The following is a 20866-nucleotide window of genomic DNA, read 5'->3' as shown; positions in this document are numbered from 1 at the left end:
AATATTGAGGAAACTGAGGTAAAGTAATTTGCCCAGAGTCACAAAGATAGTAAGAAAATCAATCTTTCAGACTTCAATCTCAGCACTCCATCCATTGTGCCATCTAACTGCTCAGATGACTTTTACAATCAATACAATGACTCAAGCTCCACTGTTTAGATATTTTTATATTAGACAAATTTATATTATCTTGAACTTTATATTAGTTATATTATGTAAAATATTATGAGTAAAATCAAATAAGAATTATAAATTTATATTTTCTTTATATTAGTGATATTATATGAAAATTACAAGTAAAATTAATTAAGAATGCTAGTAAGATTTAGACCAAGATTTAAACCTCTAGCATAATTTTCATATATGCCATGATAGACTCTTAAATATTTACATCTACATTTAAATCTATATTTCTAAAAACACATGTGTGTATATACAGAATGCCCTTTTGAGTTAGTTGATTAATCTGAGATCCTGGGTCCCTTAGCTCGAGCTAACTGGCAACAGGTGATTTCTATTACAGTGAAAACCTTCTTGGAAAAAGCTACCAGAGTCAGGAAGAGAAGGTTCTTATAATTTTAGGGTTCACATTCAGTTGTGGCCTTTCTCCTTAGCTTTACATTGCACTAATATGCTTGCTTCAGTCTTTCAAAGTTATTTGTTCGTCTTTTTGATGTTGCTACTGCCTAATTTCTTCTCCAGGTTCTCACTTTGCTCTGAAAGTTTTCTTTTGTCTGGAAGCCATAAATGAGTTATATCTACTTTATAAAACATATTCTTTCTATCCCCTTCTTTTGACCACTCACTGTTCCCCAATACCAGTCTATCATAGCTTTCCCTTCTCTGCTCTAACTACAGACATCTTTGAATTCCTTCATGCCCCAATTCACATCAAACCTATAGAAAACTTCCCCAAACCCCTGTAAATCCCAGTGCCTTTTCTCTGTTATATATTCTTTATTTATTCTGTACATCATTTGGTTTATATATATGCATTTATGTATGTGGACTCCCTCCCCAGATTATAACTCCAGGAGGGCAGAAATGATATTTTGTCTCTTTTTTTTCATCTTAATACCTTAGCTAGAATATTATAGATACTTAATAAAAGGTTCTCGAATAAGGGATACCAACGACATTATTCAAACTTTGCTTGTCCAGGATTATCCTCTATGGCTCTGGCATGATACTGTAAAATGCTAATTTTAGAGAGATCTCACCCCTTCTTTAGAACCCAGGCTCTCCTACTGCTGAACTTGGTCTGAGCGCTTGAGTCCACATGGATGAGTTACCTGTGCTTGTGAAATGGAAAGTGGGATTTTGTTTTTTAACATCTATGGTATAGGGACGCCTATGTGGCCCAGTGGATAGAACACCAGCCCTGGAGTCAGGAGTAACTGGGTGCAAATCTGGTTTCAGACACTTAATAATTACCTAGCTGTGTGGCCTAGGGCAAGCCACTTAACCTCATTTGCCTTGAACAAATAAAATCTGCGGAATGAACTTGAGGTACCTAAATTAAAATTCACAAACTATGAATCCAGTTCTAATTATTTGATAATAGCAAAGTCATTTAATTTTTCTGACTACATTGTTACCTAAAATATGAGGATATTATTTAGACAACGTGACTTAAAGAATTCCTGTGAAGGAGAGAGACAGGATTTTGAGCTACTCAAGAATTGGTGAGTTTTTCTTTCATTAAGAAGTTACTAAAAACCCAGGGTTTTTGATGACATAGGGAGGAACACAATGTACAGAAGAGTTAGTGAGTAGAGTAGAAAGATATTTGAAATGAGAGAACAATGTTATGTTGGAAACATTTTTGCTCTGCCACAGCCATTCAAATTTGCAGTTTATATTTATTTATAAGTGAATGATTCTTCATTACACTGACTATTTTTTCATGTATCCCAGAGCAGTATTTTTTCCATTAATAGATTCTAATCCATGAGCTACAACTTGTCTAACTATTACAGTAGAATGATGATGAGAAAGAGAAAGTCATTGTCTTTCAGGATTCCCACATCCAGTGTCAGCCTACCTGATCTCTGAGTAAACACCAAAGAAGTTAGTCTATGATTAGAATAAAACATAATAGAAAGAATGAATAAAAAAGCTTGTTACTTGTAGAAGCACTGAAGGGGAGCTACAATCAGAGGAAAGCTCACAGGTGTGATGTTCAGTCCCAACAGAGATCAAAAACATAAATATTTACCCAGTTAAAATAAAATGCTACATCAAAATCTATTGTTCTTTGGCTAATACAAAAATGTCTGTAATGGTATTTTGATTTAGAAAACAAGTCATTAAGAAAACAAGCTTGAATTAAAGAGATAACCAAGGAAACTACATTTTCTGAAAAAGTTAACGTAGACAATGAATTTATATCAAACACACACACATATCATATGGCATAGGATCAAAATTCTTAAAGGAATACTTAATGAACAATAAGCAAAATAGTAATCAAAATGATAATAGGGCAGTGTGACTCATTTTACTATATCCAACAAAAATAAGAAAAAGAACCTAAGGATCTAAATATACAAGATGAGATAGAATAAATCTTTGGAGATATGAGAATGAGAATAGAAGGGAGTATGCATATTCTTCAGGTATGCATGGCACATTTGAAAATTAGTTGCTTATTACGACACTGAATATGAGAAACTAATACAGAAAAACAGAATAATAGACAACACATTTACATTTACATACTCCATCAAAAAAGTTTTCAACAATGGATGATAGAAAAAGATACTGAAAGTTAATAGCAGAATAAGTGATCAAATCCTAATGAATGAGTAGACTAAAGGACAAATCAAAGAAATATCAACTTCAACAAATGTAATGATCCTGAAGTGACAATTTACCAATATTTTGGGGATTTAGTCAAGGAAATTATTATTTCTTATGGTTAGCAATACAGTCCAATTTATATGTTCTCTCTACTCCTCACACAGAATTCCATCTTCCTTCACTATCCCTTTGTATTAGATATCCTTCATGCCTCAAATTTATTCTTACTTTCTCTCTTCCTTCTTATTTTTTTAGAATTTTTTCTAGGCAATGGGGTTAAATGACTTGCCCAAGATCACACAGCTAGGTAATTATTTAGTATTTAAGGCCATATTTGAACTCAGTTACTCCTGACTCCAGGTTTGGTGCTCTATCCACTGTACCACTTAGCTGCCCCCAAATTTATTCTTTCTTAATATCTGTCTTATGACATCTTTTTCCTTTAAGTTGTACTTCTGGAACACATTTTCTCTATCAATCTTTTCTCATCTGTTCTCCCCCCGCCCCCAGTAGCTAGTACTCTTCATTCCCATTAATCCTGAGTACAACTACTACATACATGTATATATAAGCATGTAAATATACACAGATATATTTGAAGTTTCAGTTATGTGCTGTGAATAATTTTATATACATTGCCTATATTCCAGAAGAGAATATAGACATATTAGCAGTGGAATTTTTTCATTCTCTGTAGTTTCATGTCTAGCACTTAAGTATCACCCCTGGTACTTGGGACTTGTTTAAGAAATATTTGTTGATTCATTTCATTCTAGTCTCTATGGATGTACCTGGAATTCCTTAATACTACATCACAATTTTTCCCTACTTTTTACTTTCTCATATCTTATTCTTTCTTGTCTGAAACCTCGAATAGCCATGATCATGAATTCCTTTTTTTTTCTCTCTTTCTCTTTGAAATGCTCTCTCTCATTCTCTGCCTCCCCCATCCTCTGTAGAACATAGGGGTGGAGGGAGAAGGAACTCTTCCTTTTTGAGTCTTGAAATTCAAAGCTATGTCTAGATAGAATGCATGCTTCACTGGAGGAGGGAAACCTTCTTTCTAGGTAAAAGGGTCCCCCATGCCTTCCTATTTTGGGGAGAAGGGGAGATTGAGCCACAACCATATTTTCAATTCCAAGCCCCATTCCCTAAAGACATTAGCTGGGATGAGAAAGTCTTATCCTTGGGAGGGGAAAAGGGACAGGAGCAGATTGATTCAAAAACCTTGTGGTCAATTAATTAAAAATAAAAAGGGGAAGGTAACTTTCTGGGACTAGGAAATTCAAACTTCATCTACTAATTAAGCCTGTGCTAATAAATAATATCTCTGAAATAGAGTAATTGGATTTGAACTTTATAAAGTTTGTTAAGAATGCATTCAATTTAACTATTGGCTGACTAACTTCAAAATCTTCATGAATATATATGAGATTCCTCAAGAAATTTTTAATTTTTATGTTATTTATTTATATTATTTTATTTTTATTTTTTACAGGTCTTAATTGGTACATTCAAAAAATACATAAATATATATGTGTGTACATGTGTATTTAAACATCAATGAGATATATTCATATCTCTCTACTGGCCTGGAGACCTAGAAAAATGTTTTTATCTTCTGAGATCTGGTATCAGTCAAGGAATCAATCTCACTTTGATATAAGAGTTTTGTGTGTCTGTTTTTGTGCCTTTCTCTGTCTCTTTCTCTGTGTTTGTGTGTTTGTCTTTCTTTTTGTTTGTGTGTGTGTGTGTGTGTGTGTGTGTGTGTGTGTGTGTGTGTAATTCAGATCTAAAATAGTTACCTGAGTTAAATGTTACTCCTCTTAGCTTGGGTTTTAAATTTAATTTCTTGAAAGGATCTAATATTAAATAAGTAATGAAGTGGGGATCTGAGCCTATCCCCTTATATTAATTGAAATTTTGCAAGTGGCAAAGTTTGGGAAATGATGTTAGCTATGAGTTAACTTTTTTCTAACCTAATATTGATTGAAATATTCAACTTAGGTTAAATGAGACTTTAAGCTTTAATAAATGTTGACTCCTTGCCCTCAAGGAGCTTTGAAAAGAGGGTGGGAAGGGCTTTGAAAAGAAAAGGTCACCACCTTGTTTTTAAAGGCAAAAGATACTATCTGAGAGCTAAATGAGAGCATTTTAGTCACCTTTGAAAGTTTTGTAACAAGTCTTGAGAATTTATGTTATTAAGAAGGGGAATATAATTGGGATAAATTGAATGTCAAAGAATTTGTGAATATTGAATCATATATAATATATTTACTGATTTCTTTTAGGAAAGACCTATTGTACTAAATTGGGGAATCTAATTTATTTTGATGGTAAATCAATATTCATAATTGTCAACAATCTCACAAGGTCTTTTGTTGGTAAAGGAAGAAAGTTTGTAATGTTTGTCTCATCATGCATTATTGTATATTTATGGAAGGGAATATATATGTACGTGTATATATAAGTTACTTGATATTCTTTTGTGACTTGAAAGAAATTAACAGTGTTTGGTTCTCTTGTGAACATATAAGCTTTTTGAATACTGTAATGCTAAAGCCTGGAATTAACATGTGATTGCTTTGAAAGGGTGGTAAGGGAAATAATCACAAATTTTGACCCCTTCTGGTATAAATCTGTGAATTTATGAATAATAGCTTGTAGAAGCCATTCAAATGAGTTTGGGGTCATGAAGCCAGTTATGGCCAGAAAACCTAAGCTCTGGTGACCCTTGAGCTGTAAGATTCCACAGAACTCTGATTTGATAACACAACTGCATCATTCCTGGACTCACTATTTGATAAGCCCTGTTTCCAAACTTCAACCCTGGGTCACATTCTGCTGGGTTAATTCTTGACCACCAAAAAGTTACATCATTGACTATCCTGTATGGTAATTTTGTGGTTTTCTTCTATAAGAACTGTTTGGTGTTTTCAATAAACTGTCTCTGTCAGTTGTCCTGCTGATATTCCACACCTGATTGTATGCATGTTTTCTTTTCTCTCCTGAGCTGAATGAATTCCCTGCTGATCAGGGCATCACAACATTTGGCATCCTTAAGTGGGGTAGAAGCAGGACTTGAACTTGTCTGGAGACTGAGGTAGTCTTTGAGGAGAAGAAAACCCCCTTGTAAAGCTGTGAAGGAATCCTAGGATCAGGCAAAGAGGGGAAGGCTTTGGGTAGAGTCGTTTTTACAGCTGTGGCTTTTTACATTCTTTTTCCAATCAGGTACATGGGTTAAAAAGAGTAAGTAATTTCCAAGGAACTAAAAAAGCCAGGAAAGGACACAAAAATCTTAAAGAAACTGGGTAAAGAGAAAGGCTTAGAAATTATCAAAAACAAATAAGTCTTGATAGACTGCTTATGATGTTCTCCATGGTTCCCGAGGATAGGAGAACCGAGTTTAGAAGGTACTTTGAATCAAAGAGATAAATGAATATTAATATGATAAAATACTGTTAAATTTTTGTCTTCCCCACTTCTTCACTGTAATTCTGCCAGAATGTTTCCCCACCTCCTTTTCTTTCTCTGTGGCTTCTCCATTTTTATAATCTGGTTCTTATCTCTTGACCTTGGAGTTTACTAGCCAGAGAGACAGGAGAGTGAATTACTTCATGAAGATTTGTCTAAACAAGTGTTAAAAAAAATTTATTTGGAGTTAAAAGAATCAGGAAAGACAGTGTCTATTACCAAATATGCTTTATGTTTATATACATATATATATATATAATATATGTGTGTGTGTGTATATATATAATCATAAGAAGAAATTCTATTTTTAATTTGATAAATAAATTTCATCAAGACAAGAGAGTCCAGTTAATTCTAAAGTATATAATTTGGGTAATAAGTAGTGCCAAAAATAAATTAATAAAAGAAATAAGGGGAAATAAATAATTAATCTTTTACAAAGATGATATCATCATATTCTAGCTTCAGGACTTTATCAATATGGATTTTGATAATGTCAGTTATTTCATAAAATTATGGGTCAAGTGAGGATTTAAGAAGAGAAGATTCCACCCAACTCAAAAAAGACTTAAGACGTGTCCCCTTAGAAAGTTATTTGGTTTACTCTAAAATAACAGGGAATATTCCAATTAGGCTGAGAGATGTTTAAATGACTGTTTTTGCCCTCTCAAAAGTTATACTAGTTAAAATTCAGAAGTGCTACTATTAATACCCTTTTATGAAAAAATGTATTGCGATATATTAAATGTTCTATGTATTTTCTCTAGTATGAGAACTAGGTGAGGTTTTACCTGGAGTTCTGGGGCCTTTCTGTTTCAATGTGCTCTGATTCTGTTTTCATGTTTTGTTATGTTTGTTTAAAATTCAGGCAGAGGAAAGCTCTTAGCTCTCACAGCTGTCATATCTTTGTGTTCTGACTGACCAATCCTCTTTCCTTTTTCTCGTTTCAAAATTGTATCTTTTTTTCTTTTTCCAAAAATGCATAATTTAGGGGGTGGCTAGGTGGCATAGTGGATAGAGCACCGGCCCTGGAGTCAGGAGTACCTGAGTTCAAATGCAGCCTCAGATACTTAATTGCCTAGCTGTGTGGCCTTGGGCAAGCCACTGAACCCCATTTGCCTCGCAAAAACCTAAAATTAAAAAATGAAAAATGCATAATTTGGACCCACAGAAGTTTTTCCTGGAAATCATGTGGTTTTTTTGGTAAAGAAGGGTTCTATTAATTTGTCTTATTTTTTATTATGTGTTTTCTGGTCTGATAGTCTAAGAGAGTTTTATTTCTTGATTTGGCAAATTATACTTATAAGGGATCTATTAGAAATTGAAATTGCCCTTAAAATTATTTTTTTTTTTTTAGGTTTTTGCAAGTCAGTTGGGGTTAAGTGGCTTGCCCAAGGCCACACAGCTAGGTAATTATTAAGTGTCTGAGGCCAGATAAGGTACTCCTGACTCCAGGGCCTGTGACACAGTGTCACCTAGCCGCCCCTAAAATTATTTTTCTTGACTGATCTTAATAAGAGAATTTATGGTAAAGAATAATGAAGCAGTACATTAACAATATGGGGGAATGTTTTACTTCGTTTATCAACTATATGGGGAGCTTTGGGAAAATGATTTGAAAATCAAATAGGAAGGAGAGAAAGTAAATGAAGATATGAGTTTAAATAATGTTGGAATAATCTGAAAACTGTATTAAACTGCCTCTTTAGCAACGTCTGGCAATGAATTGATTGGAAAAGTAATAATCCCTATGAAGTAAAAAGTTTTAATATCAAAGCAATTGCTAAGTAAATGTAAACACAGTTTTCAGATTATTCCACCCTGTATTAAACTGCCTCTTTAGCAATATCTGGCAATGAATTGATTGGAAAATGTTGGGAGCCAGGGTCTCTAAGCTGTTTGACACAGTCGTGGTAAGAAGACTCAGGGCAGTCACACTGCCTGATGGAACAACATTTCCTTCTTCAATATATATAGAGATTTCATGCATACCAATGGTTATAGGTTTATTATTGATTGCAAAACTTACTCATCCTAATAGTGGAATGACTATAAAGGAGAATTTCAGAGAAATTCCCTCAATAAAACAGATTGTGAACTCTCTCCAAATTTAACAGGACTGCCTCTCCCTGAGACATACAAAAGGCTTCAGCATTATGAAATCTTTGGAAGACACAGCACTGGGAGTTCCAGGGAGATGTCAGAATATATATAGGGAAACCAGATAACAAGATGGGTCAGATAGAATTCCAGGGATATTAACAGTTTTGCCCCCCTATCATACACAGGAATATATGATAAAGATGGTGAGAGAATAGTTAGTATAGGTAACCAATATGTGAACTCTAACAGCCTTAGTTTATTGGCAAAGAATAAAAAGTCATAGAAACTGTAGCATCTACCAACAAGGGCTGAAAGGAAAATTAGTTATTGAAGGAGTCAATGGACAGGTGGACAAACATAACTACCCTCACTATAGGTAGTCAAGGGAGCATATTGAAAAACATTACATATGCGGCACAAAAACATAGAAGCATTCCATTAAACAAATTATATCAAAGATTATTCTAAGGAAAGTTCTGTTGAATCAATAACTTTACTATGCAGCAGCAAACTAGGCAACAGGCAGGTTGAGGTCATCACGGTCTGAGCAGGGACAAGAAAATTAATTACATGATTGATAATCACACTTGTAACCACTACATGATCAAACTTGTAACCATATGAACTGTGATTAATGATGAAAATTGTACACTTTTGTAAGCAAGGAAATGATTTTAGTTTGCTTGTTTTATATGATTCTGAGACTATAAAAATAAATCTAAGCAGCTGACAGTCAGTCAACCTGCTCCTGCCTTTACCCACTTGTTGACTCAAATCATTTCACTGACTCTATCCCTCCTGTCAAGTTTCAAGGACCCCGCCGAGGCTGGACCCCCGCAGGAAAAGTAATAATCCCCATAAAGTAAAAAGTTTTAATATGAAAGCAATTGCTAAGTAAATATAAACTGTTCCTTCAAATTGGTTAAAGCTGTCATGTGCAATCCTGTGAGCAAAATTATATGAAAATACATGTAAGTGAATTAAGGGGTTTGTAAAGAATAATTTTTTTGGTTATAAATTTTTTGACTCCTCCAGAGTCATAGGAGGAAAAAGAACCATTGGGAATTCTAAAATAGATATGGTCAGAATAGCCTTGTTAGAGACTGGAAGTCTGCCAAAATCTTTGTTTAGCACAGACTTCTCAATTATGTGTTTTTAATCAGGCTTTATAATTGATAAAAGAATTTTCAAACTGTTATATTTGGATAATGAAAATAATTTAAGATAATTTTGAATATGCATTTTGGAAATTAAAAGATTATTAAGAGAACTATAAAGAAAATCTTGTAATCATAAAAATTTTTAGAAATATCTGATCTTAAGAATTTTTTTATTTCAAAGTTTTAGGGCATAAAGGGAATATACTTTAAATTGAAAATGTGATTATGTATAAATAGCAAACTATATTAGAACAGATTCAAAAAATTTTTTAATTTAAAATTGTGTTACATAAACAAAATATGAATGAATTAAAGTTTCATCCATCACATTTGTAAAGATCTGTTATAAGAAAATTAGAAAATAATTCCTTGCCAACAGATTATATCTCTCAAAGTCTTTTTGGCACAGAGAGTTTGTTTTTTCCATCTCATGTTTATGAAATCATATCTATTAAAATTATATTTGTATCTTATTACACTAGCTTTGGTAAAAAAATTCCATTGGTTTTTTGAAATTAGTATATTTATATATGTATATGTAATACCAAATTCAAAGAGACTCTTATTTTCTTTTTGAAAATATTATTATATTTAGAACAAAAGGAAAATAAGCTTATAAACTTCTGTATAAAAACAGTCAAATCTAAGGTTAACTTTAAGGGAACTTCTTTTGTTTTTCCTTTAAGAGAATGCAATGTTAGCCTGGGACTCTAATGTAATCCAAGAATAAATAACTGTATTGTTTTGTAGAGATGATGAGGGACATATCAGAAGTTATGACCCTCTAGGTTACCTGAAAGTTTTAATCAATGTAATGAACCGTATTCTGAATCTATAGGTCCAAGCATATTGCATTAACAGAAAAGAAATTATATACTCCTTTTACATCTATACAAAAAAATATGCTATATTATTGGTATTAAGAGAATGACCACAACTCCTTAATATTTTTACAGATAGTAAGTATGATTATCATGTCATCAGATGCATAATAACAATCTTTATTAATTATAGCACTGATGTAGTATTATTTCAGCTCTAAAGAATTACTAGAAGTTATTAGATATGAATATAATTCCTTTTTTTTTGAAAATATAAAATCCCATCCTGGATTACCTTCCATTTCTTATGAGCTTAGCTGAAGAGTAAGCTAATTTGTTTTACAAAAATATTTCATCAGAATCCCTCTTTACTAAAGAAAGAATTTAAAATCACCAGAGAGCAAACCAGGAATATAGTAAAAATCCTGTCCATAAAGGGGTATTTACCTACCTTCCAAATTATTTTAATAATCCTAGAGGTCAGACTCCCAATGAGTTATGGCAGATGGATGTGACTTATTATGGACCTTTTGGAAAAATGAAATCTATTCTGGTTACTGTAGATACATTTAATTTATATACAATGGCAACAGCACAAAGTTCAGAGGTTACATTAGGTTTATTCTATTATTTTGCTGGGATACCAAAATTTATAAAAGCAGATAATGGCCCTGGCTATACTTCTATGGCATTTAAACAATTCTATCTATAGATAGAATATAAAACAACTTACAGGCATTCATTAAAATCTATTGGTTCAAGACTATAGTTCATTAGAAATGCTCCCACATAAACAGAAAAGAGGGAATGTGGGGAATCAGATACCAGACTAAGCCTAAATAAAGTTTTGTATTCATTAATTATTTGACTTTGGATGATAAGAATAAACCTTGGCTGAAAAACACTTTCTTTACAAAATTGCTGTAGATAACATAATAAACATCCTTAAGATGTTTACTAAGATGAAGCTCCTCTTAGAGTAATGTGGAAGGATAAAAAAAGTGGACATTGGAAAAGACTTGATCAATTACTAACCTGGAGTCAAGGGCATGCTTTTGTTTTGTCCATGGACGGAGAAACTGGATGTCAGAAAGAAACATCAGACCATGCAGACCAGATGAATCAAGCAATACAGAAAATGAACAACTTACATTTAAGAAATTGAAAAAGAAAGCAAATATCATGTCTAGATTTTCTAATATTCTATTTACCTCCTTAACATCCTTCTTGTTTATTTTATGGTTATATTTGTCTAAATCTTAGAGAGGGTGGTTGAGATCTCCCAGCAGTAGAGTTTTGCTTTCTGTTTTCCTGTAACTCATTCAGCTTCTCCTCTAAGAATTTGGAGACTATACCACATGGTGCATATATATATTTAGTATTGAAATTGCTTCATTGTCAATAGTTCCTTTTAAGAGGATGTAGTTTCCTTCCTTATCTCTTTTAATGAAATCTGTTTTAGCAATTGCTTTGGCTGAGATAAGAATTACTAACCCTGGTTTTTTCACTTCAGCTGAAGCAAAATATATTTTGCTCCAACCTTTTAACTTTCCTCTATATGTATCTCTCTGCTTCAAGTGAGTTTCTTGTAAATAGCATATTGCAGAAATCTGGTATTTAATCCACTCTGCTATTCACTTACATTTTATGCGAGAGTTCATCCCATTCACATTCAAAGTTATAATTACTAATTCTTTATTGCCCTCTTGTTATTTTCCCTCTGTTTGTATTTTTCCTGTTGTTTTACTTTAACCATGTTCCCCAGTATTTTACTTCTGAATGCTTCCGCATTCAGTGTGTTTGAAACCTTTTCAAAAAAACGAGCCATTCCCCAATTGATAAATGGGCAAAGGATATGCAGAGGCAATTTACAGATGAGGAAATTAAAGTGATTCATAGTCATATAACAAATTGCTCTAAATCATTACTCATTAGGGAAATGCAAATTAAAGCATCTCTGAGGTACCACCTCACACCATTCAGACTGACCAATCTGAAAGGAAAATGATCAATTTTGGAAGGGACATGGGAAATCTGGGACACAAATGCATTATTGGTAATACTGTGAACTCATCGAACATTTCTGGAGATAAATTTGGAATTATGCCCAAAGGGCAACAAAAATGTGCATACCTTTTGATCTAGCAATACCAGTACTGGGTCTATATCCTGAAGAGATGATAAAAAAGGGTAAAAACATCACTTGTGCAAAAATATTCGTAGCATCCCTGTTTGTGGTGGCAAAGAATTGGAAATCAAGTAAATGTCCTTCAAATGGGGAATGGCTTAGCAAACTGTGGTATATGTATGTCATGGAACACTATTATTTTATTAGAAACCAGGAGGGATGGGAATTCAGGGAAGCCTGGAAGGATTTGCATGAACTGATCCTGAGCAAGATGTGCAGAACCAGAAAAATAATGTATACTCTATCAACAACATGGGAATGATGATCAACCTTAATGGAATTGCTCAACTTAGCAGTGCAACAGGAACAATTTTGGGTGCTCTGCAATGGAGAATACCATATGTATCCAGAGAAAGAACTATGTAGTTTGAACAAAGATCAAAGACTACTACATTTAATTAAAAAAACAAACTTTATCTTATTTATGTAATTTTGGTATCTGTTACACTTTATTTTTCTTCCTTAAGGATGTGATTTCATTCTCATCATATTCAACAGAGATCAATGTATACATGGAAACAATGTAAAGATTAACAGACTGATTTCTGTGGGGATGGGGGGAGGGAAACAAGATTAGGAGAAAAATTTTAAAACAAAATAAATAAAATCTTTATAAAAGGAAAAAAAAAGAATTATATGTTCCTGTTTTGTACCCTAAACATGGAAAAGTTTTTATGAGTTACAAATATTATCTTCCTATGTAGGAATATAAACTGTTCAACATCGTTAAATTACACATTATTTCTCTTTACTGTTTATTTTTTAATGATTCTCTTTATTATTGTGTTTGAAGATTAAATGTTCTATTTTGGTCTGGTCTTTCCATCAGAAAACTTTGAAATTTCTCTATTTCACTGAATGGTCATCTTTTTCCCTAAAATAGTATGCTCATTTTTGCTAAGGAATTTATTTTTGTTTGTAATCCAAGCTCTTTTCCCTTTCAGAGTATCAGATTCCAAGTCCTACTGTCCTTTAATGTAGAAGCTGATAAATTTTGTGCTAAATCCAGTGTGATTCCAAGCTACTTATATTGTTTCTTTCTTCCTGCTTGCCATATTCTCTCCTAGACCTTGGAGTACTGGAATTTGGCTAAAATATTACTGATGGGGGTGGCTATGTGGTGTAGTGGATAAAGCACTGGCCCTGAAGTCAGGAGTACCTGGTTTCAAATCCGGTCTCAGACACTTAATAATTACCTAGCTGGGTGGCCTTGGGCAAGCCACTTAACCTCATTTGCCTTACAAAAGCCTGAAAAAAACATTACTGACGGTTTTCATATTGGGATGTCTTTCAGAAACTAATTGGTAGATTGTTTCAATTTCTAAATATTCCTCTGTTTCTTGAATATTAGGGAATTTTTCCTTGATAATTTCTTGAAAGATGAAGACTAGGATTTTTTTTTTTTCATGGTTTTCAGGTAATCCAATAATTTTCAGTTTATCTTTACTAGATCTATATTTCTAGTTAATTGTTTTTCCGATGAGATATTTCACATTTTCTTCTCTTTTGTTCATTTTATTGATTTTGGTTTATTGGTTCTTGATTTCTCATAAAGTCATCAAATTCCACTTGGAAAATTCTAATTTTTAAGGAATTAATCTATTCATTGGGTTTTTATGCTTCTTTTGCTTTCTTGCAAATTGCATTTTTTTTTAGGTTTTTGCAAGGCAAATGGGGTTAAGTGGCTTGCCCAAGGCCACACAGCTAGTCAATTATTAAGTGTCTGAGACCAGATTTGAACCCAGGTACTCCTGACTCCAGGGCTGGTGCCTTATCCACTGCACCACCTAGCTGCCCCTAATTCCATTTTTTAAGGAATTTTTTTTAACCATTTCCTGGGCTGTTATACTTCTTTTTCCATTTGGCTAAATCTGCTTTTAAGACATTCTCCTAATTATTAGATTTTTCTTTTAGACCTCTTTTACTATTTGGATTAGTCTCTTAAACAAGATGCTATGTTTTCACTATTTTATTGTATCTCCTTACCAGGCAGCTGACTTCTTTTTCATGAATTTCTTGTATCACTTTCATTTTCTCATCCCAATTTTTCCTTTTCCTCTTTTACTAGACTTTCAATATCCATTTTGAGATCTTCAATGGCCTAAGACAATTTTATATTTATCTTTGAGACTTGAGGAACTTTGATTTTGTTATCTTCTTCTGGTGGTGTGTTTTGATCTTCCTTGTCTCCATAGTAATTTTCTAGGGTCAACTTTTTTTTCCTGCTTTTTGTTCATTTTCACAGCCTATGACTTCATTTTGACTCATAAAGTAAGACTCTGCTTTCAGTTTGGAATGCACATTGTCTCAATCTTCTACTAATTTGTTCATCTATGTTGAAGGATACTTCTGGAGACCTCCATGTTTTCAGGTCTTCCAAAGTGAAATGATCTAAGAAAAGGTGGTTACTACTCTGCTGGCCTCTGTTTTGTCTGTGAATGACCACAAGAGCTCTTTTCTACTCTGAAATTGTTATGGGAATCCATATTATCCATAGTTTGCTAGCTCTAATGTTCTAATATACCTCCTTGCCCTGGAAGTGTCACCCAGAATTGGGACCAGGATCAGAGTATGGGCACAGCAACAGAGTCCTGCTTCACTGCTAGCAAAAAACATTCCATATAATTGCCTTTTGACTGGTTGTGATCACCTTCCCGACTGTTGACTGAGAACTCTGGAAATAGTTGCTTCCAAAGCTGATTTGGTAGCTCCCAAAGCCTGTTCCAGTTGGGCTGGATTCTGGATTGGACTGACATGGTCTTTGTTGGACTGGGCTCCTCTCTCATCCTGGGTGAGACAGAGCTTTCCTGCCAAGCTACTAAATTAGCTTTGGTGTCTCTGGATGAAAAATCTGGAAACCACTATTGTTGCAGTTGGTTCAGTTTCTCAGAAGTCAGTTCCTGGATTGCTAGGGGTCAGCATACAATGACCTGGTCAGTACTTCATTGTGATTCTCTCTCACCCTAGTACAAGAGACCTGTCCTGCCAACCTTCCAAGTTGTATGGAACTGAAAATTAATTTCAGTATTATTTTGTGTGTTCTGTTGCTCTAGAATTTGAGTTATTATTTAAAAGGCAGTTGGAGGAGTTTGGGGGAAAGATCATGTACCTACCTGCCTTCATTCTGGCATCTTGCTTCAGTTATGATTTTTTTAAGTTTTTGGAAGGCAAATGGAGTTAAGCAGCTTGCCCAAGGCCACAAAGCTAGGTTATTAAGTGTTTGAAACTGGATTTGAACCCAGGTACTCCTGAATCCAGGGCTGGTGCTTTATCCACTACACCACCTAGCTGCCCCACAATCATGATATTTTTAAAAGATATTTCTCAAGAAATGAAAAGTCAGGCCACTAAGGGTAATATAATAATCATTTACTAACATTCATGTCAGAAAGTGAATTTATTAATAGATACAGATCCTTATTATTAGGCCAAACTAAGAAATGTGATTTATTGAAAAATAGTATAACTAGAAACATTCAATATTTATAGGATGTTCATGAAGGACAAGAACCTTTATTCTTATGTTTTGCTGAGCCCTTTTCAAGCTATTCATCCATCTTTGGTATTCACTTTTCACCCAAACCTCATCTCTGACTCCAAGAAGTTACAGAATTCTCATGGCCACACTTTGGTAAAACCATGTTATCAGATATTCTAAATTAAGTTGAAAATAATCAACAGACCTCAAACACATAAATGAGTCAGAGGGAAATCTACTCCAAACATGCAAAGACTATGGTCCAAATTGCTCTGTCTGGAAGAATGGGTGGATTAGAGCACTTTGTTGCTACAGTCATGTAGGTTGCTGCAGCAAATGGAGTTATTCAAACATCAGTGAAGATGCCAAAGTCATTCACTGCATCCTGGGCCATCACCTGCTATATTGCCTTTGATCTTGCCATTGGTATTGGATGACTGAAATACAAAGGGCAGCTGATAATTTGTAGAACCCACATTACTTAAATAGAATTACAGTCCAAATGAGGACAATGCCATATTATTCCACTGATCCTCTTTGATAATAAAGGATGAACAAAATAATACTTGCATAAAAGATAAAAAATTCTAGTACCATCAATAATTTCTATATATGAAATCTATGTTAATCTTATAGCAATGGCTGAAAGTTTTACTTTCTCATTACAAATTTAATTGGAATAAGGTAAATGCCAACCAAATATTAGTTTTCTTCTTGTATCTATTTAAATGAAATTTGCCAGTGTACTTTACATAATTAAAAAGAATAAATGAAGGAACAGTTTTAGATTCTAATTTTCCTGAGGTTCTAGTCATTAATAATTTTTGTCCTTTTTATGGTTTATTTATTTTATATCATTACAAAAATCTTGCTGTGAAAGAAACATAAACACGCCCTCCCCCCAAAAACAGATAGAGAAATCTCAAGAGAAATGAAGAGAGAGGGAAAAAAGGTGTATTTTAATCTCTGTTCAGATTCCATCAGCTCTGTCTCTGGAATGTGTTGCCTTCTTTATCATAAGCCCACCTTGAGAGTTGCTTCAATATCATGTTCCACATTTGCTATTATTAGCTGTTCTCCATTCTATTCCTCCCCACTTCCATTTTTTTTCTCATCTTTCTCTCCTTTCACCCTGCTTCTGCTTAGAAGTGTATTGCATCTGATTACCCTCTCTTGTGATACTCCCTCTCTTGTGTCACCTTCTCCCCCCGCCCCAAGCCCCCATTAACACAGCATTTCCTCTTATTTTCCTCTAGGGTAAGATAGATTTCTATACCCTATTGAGTGTCCATGTTGTTTCTTCACTGAGCCATTTCTGCCAAGAATGGAGGCTCACTCATTTCCCCTCACCTTCCCTCCTTCCACTTCATTACAAAAGCTTTTCTTTCCTTCTTTTAGGTGACATATCTCAGCCCATTCTTACAGTCCTTTCACTCCATATTTATTCTCTTTTACACTATTATACTCAACTCCCTCCTGTGCCTTCTTCATATATGCTCCATCTAACAGCTGTTATAAATGTGAAAGTTCAGATAAGATCTTAGTATCTTATTCCCATACAGGAATACACATAGTTCAATGTCATTAAATGCTTCATAATTAACCCTGTGTAGTCCTGACTGTAGAGCTATGGTAGTTGAATTGTATGTTTCTGGCAGCTTTTAATATTTTCTCTTTCACTTGGGAGTTTTGACTCTGGCTTTAATAGTTCTGGGAATTTTTCTTTTGGAATCTCTTTTAGGAGTTGATAGGTGGATTCCCTCAATTTCTATTTTACCCTCTGCTTTTCGGGTTTCAGGACAATTTTGCTGCATTACTTCGTGAAAAATAAAGCCTAGGCATTTTTCCTAGTCATGAAATTCAGGTACCTCAATGTATTTTAAATTATCTCTTCTGGATCTGTTTTCTAGTTCAGTTGTTTTTCTTATGGGCTGTTATACATTTCCTTCTAATGTTTCATTATTTCAGCATTCTTTTATTTTTCTTGACATCTCACACGATCATCAATGTACTTTACCTCCAGTATTTAAAGGAGTTATTTTCTTCAGACAGGTTTTTTTTTAATCTCCTTTTCCTGCTGGCCAGTTCTGCTTTTTTAAGCCATTCTTCTCTTCACTTGCCTTTTTGGATGCTTTTTCCATTTGGTCTAAACTGGTTTTAAACATATTAATTTTTTTCAGTATTTTTTGCTATTCTTTTAACAAGCTGCTGACTTTGTTTTCACAATTTACCTGCTCTCATTTCTCTACCCAAATTTTTCCTCTACCTTCCTTACTTATTTTCAGAGTCTTTTCTGAGCTTGCCCATAGCTTGAGCCCATTTCTTATTTCTCTCACAGGTTTTGGATAGAGAAGCTTTGACTTTGTCATCTTCTAACAGTGTATTTTGATCCTCCATGGTACCAAAGTAATTTTCTATGGCTCTTCTTTTTCTTTTGTTTATTCATTTCCTCAGCCTATGACTGATTTGTGACACTTCCAAGGCTTTGGTGGTTCTTTTTGGACACCCCAAAGGGACTTTGATTCCTCCAAGGTCTTATGGGAGTTTCTGACTGCTCTCTTGCCTGTGCTCTCATCTGTAGATGACCACAAACCCTCCTCTTTCCTAGAGCTGAAAGGAGGATGCCTGCTATGTAGATCTGCAGGGTTACTCTGAGGCTGGCACTGGCTGGGGCTCCACACTCACTCTGATTCCACAGAGTTCTCTGACTGCCCCTTCAAGTTATCTCTGGTGATTCTTAGACCAAGAGGTCTGGAAACCATCCCCTCGGTCATGGACCCAGTTATACCCAGGGACCCTGTCACTCATGGGCTGTTTCTGGAAGATTGTACTGGTTTGATCAGGCCCTTCAACCTGGCTGTACTGCAGCTCTTTGAAATACCCCCCAACCCAAGTGCTGATGAAACAGACCTTCTCTGTGGGTTTCTAAGTTGACTTGGACTGGGAAATCATATCACTCAGTCTTTTTATAGGTTCTGTCTCTCTAAATTTTGTTTAGATTCTTAATTTAATGGTTTTTGGAATTTCCTGCCCTCATGCTGCCATCTTGGCTCTAGCCCTCATTAATAAATTTTACAGAAACTGTTTTCTCATTGGGAATCATACAGTAAAAGCTCAGTGGTTTCTCAAGTTCTTTAGTACTTCCTTGGTCTCAAATCACTGCTGTTTATCAGTGCTGACAAAAAATGTACTGTCTAATAGACTATTCCATGACAAGCATGTTTTTAATTTGTGTGAGGAAACATTGTACTAAGTCACCACTCTCACTTCCTACTCCAGAGCCATCTGGAAAAAGTGGTCAGGTATGAATCAGGATTACTGGAGGTGATCCTGGATGCAAGGCAAAGATGTGTGACTTACCCAAGACCACACAGCTAATAATTCTCACTTAACAGAGAAAATAATCCATCATAAATATCTTTGCAAATTGTCCTCACTTTTCCATCTGTTAGATGTCATTGTCTTGTTTCCCCTCACAAATACTCCAAGGAAAAGTTTCCTTCAGTGAATTTCATGTCAAATTCTTTTCTTTCTATACATTAAACATATAGATTATATGGTACATTTTTCTATGCATTAAATGTTGGACCACTGCTGTGAGGGATGACCAAGCTCTTTTCAGGGTTGCTTATCTACCTTTGCTATTCTCCTGTCACCCAATTCTTATCTTTAACTCAAAAATCTGCAACATGTTCAGTGACCATAGTCTAGTAAACTTTCTTGAAATATGAATTAAATTAGGTTGAGAGTAACTTACATTTCTCAAGACTGAAGGTAAGTTGGGGGATTTCTACTGCAAACATGTGAAGATACCTCCTGATAGAATGGGTGGATGAGATTAGTTGTTGATTATTGTCCTGTGTTCTCAAAGAAGATCAAAATGACAAATGACAAATGACAAAATGTTGGAGTCAAGGGTCAGTGTATTGTATTACCACTAATCAGACCAATATAGGCACAGAAACCCCTACCGCAAGGCTAGTGTAAACAGATTAGTGATAGGGACAAGATTTTAGAAAAAAGAACAATTCCAAATATGATGATGGTAACAGATCATCATCAATCAATGCAGAGGCTCCTGACTATGCATAATTGAAGTAAATCTATCCTTAGCTGAAGTTCCACCTCAAAAAAATATTTTGAATGACATTGGACTCCTTTAATGTGTCAAAGTATCCCGTACTAATTCTATCCCAGTTGAAATTTACAAGGTGCACGGTCCATTGCTCCTCCAAGAGCTGACCAAAATTTCCCAGGTTATATAAGAGAACTTTCTGCCCCAGGAGTATCAAGATTCCTTCATTGCCTATTTCTGTAAAGGTAGAGGGAATAGACTGTCCTGTAACAATAACAGAGGTTTTTCTCTATCAGTCAATGCTGATAAGATTCTTGCCAGAGTCTTCCATAATAAGTTACTCCTTCATGTGGAAGATGATCACCTAGTTGAGTGTGTCTTCAGAAAGGGGAAAAGAATAGTCAATATGGTATTTGCTTCCTGATAACTCTGGAAAAAGTTCAAGGAACAGAAAAGAGGCAAATCTGACTGAGGCCTTTGATCCTGTCATTTATGAGGAATTCATGCAAAATTATGTCAAAATTTGGTTACCCAGGGAAGTATATTAGTATTGTATGTCAGTTCCATGATAGACACTGGATGATAATCTTGTGATGCTCCAGTCACCAGTGAAGGAAAACGAGTTTATGTGCTTATTCCCATGCTTTTTAGCCTGAAGTTTTCAGGCACCTTGTCATGCAACTTCAATGAGCATAAATGTGGTAGCAAAGGTAGATACTGAACTTATTTTAATTTTTCAACTTAAAAATGCTGCAAAATGGAGGG

This window comes from Macrotis lagotis, unplaced genomic scaffold (genome assembly GCF_037893015.1).
Source record: "Macrotis lagotis isolate mMagLag1 unplaced genomic scaffold, bilby.v1.9.chrom.fasta BILBYCTG039, whole genome shotgun sequence".
Taxonomy (NCBI): domain Eukaryota; kingdom Metazoa; phylum Chordata; class Mammalia; order Peramelemorphia; family Peramelidae; genus Macrotis; species Macrotis lagotis.
This window is presented reverse-complemented; position numbering follows the sequence as displayed.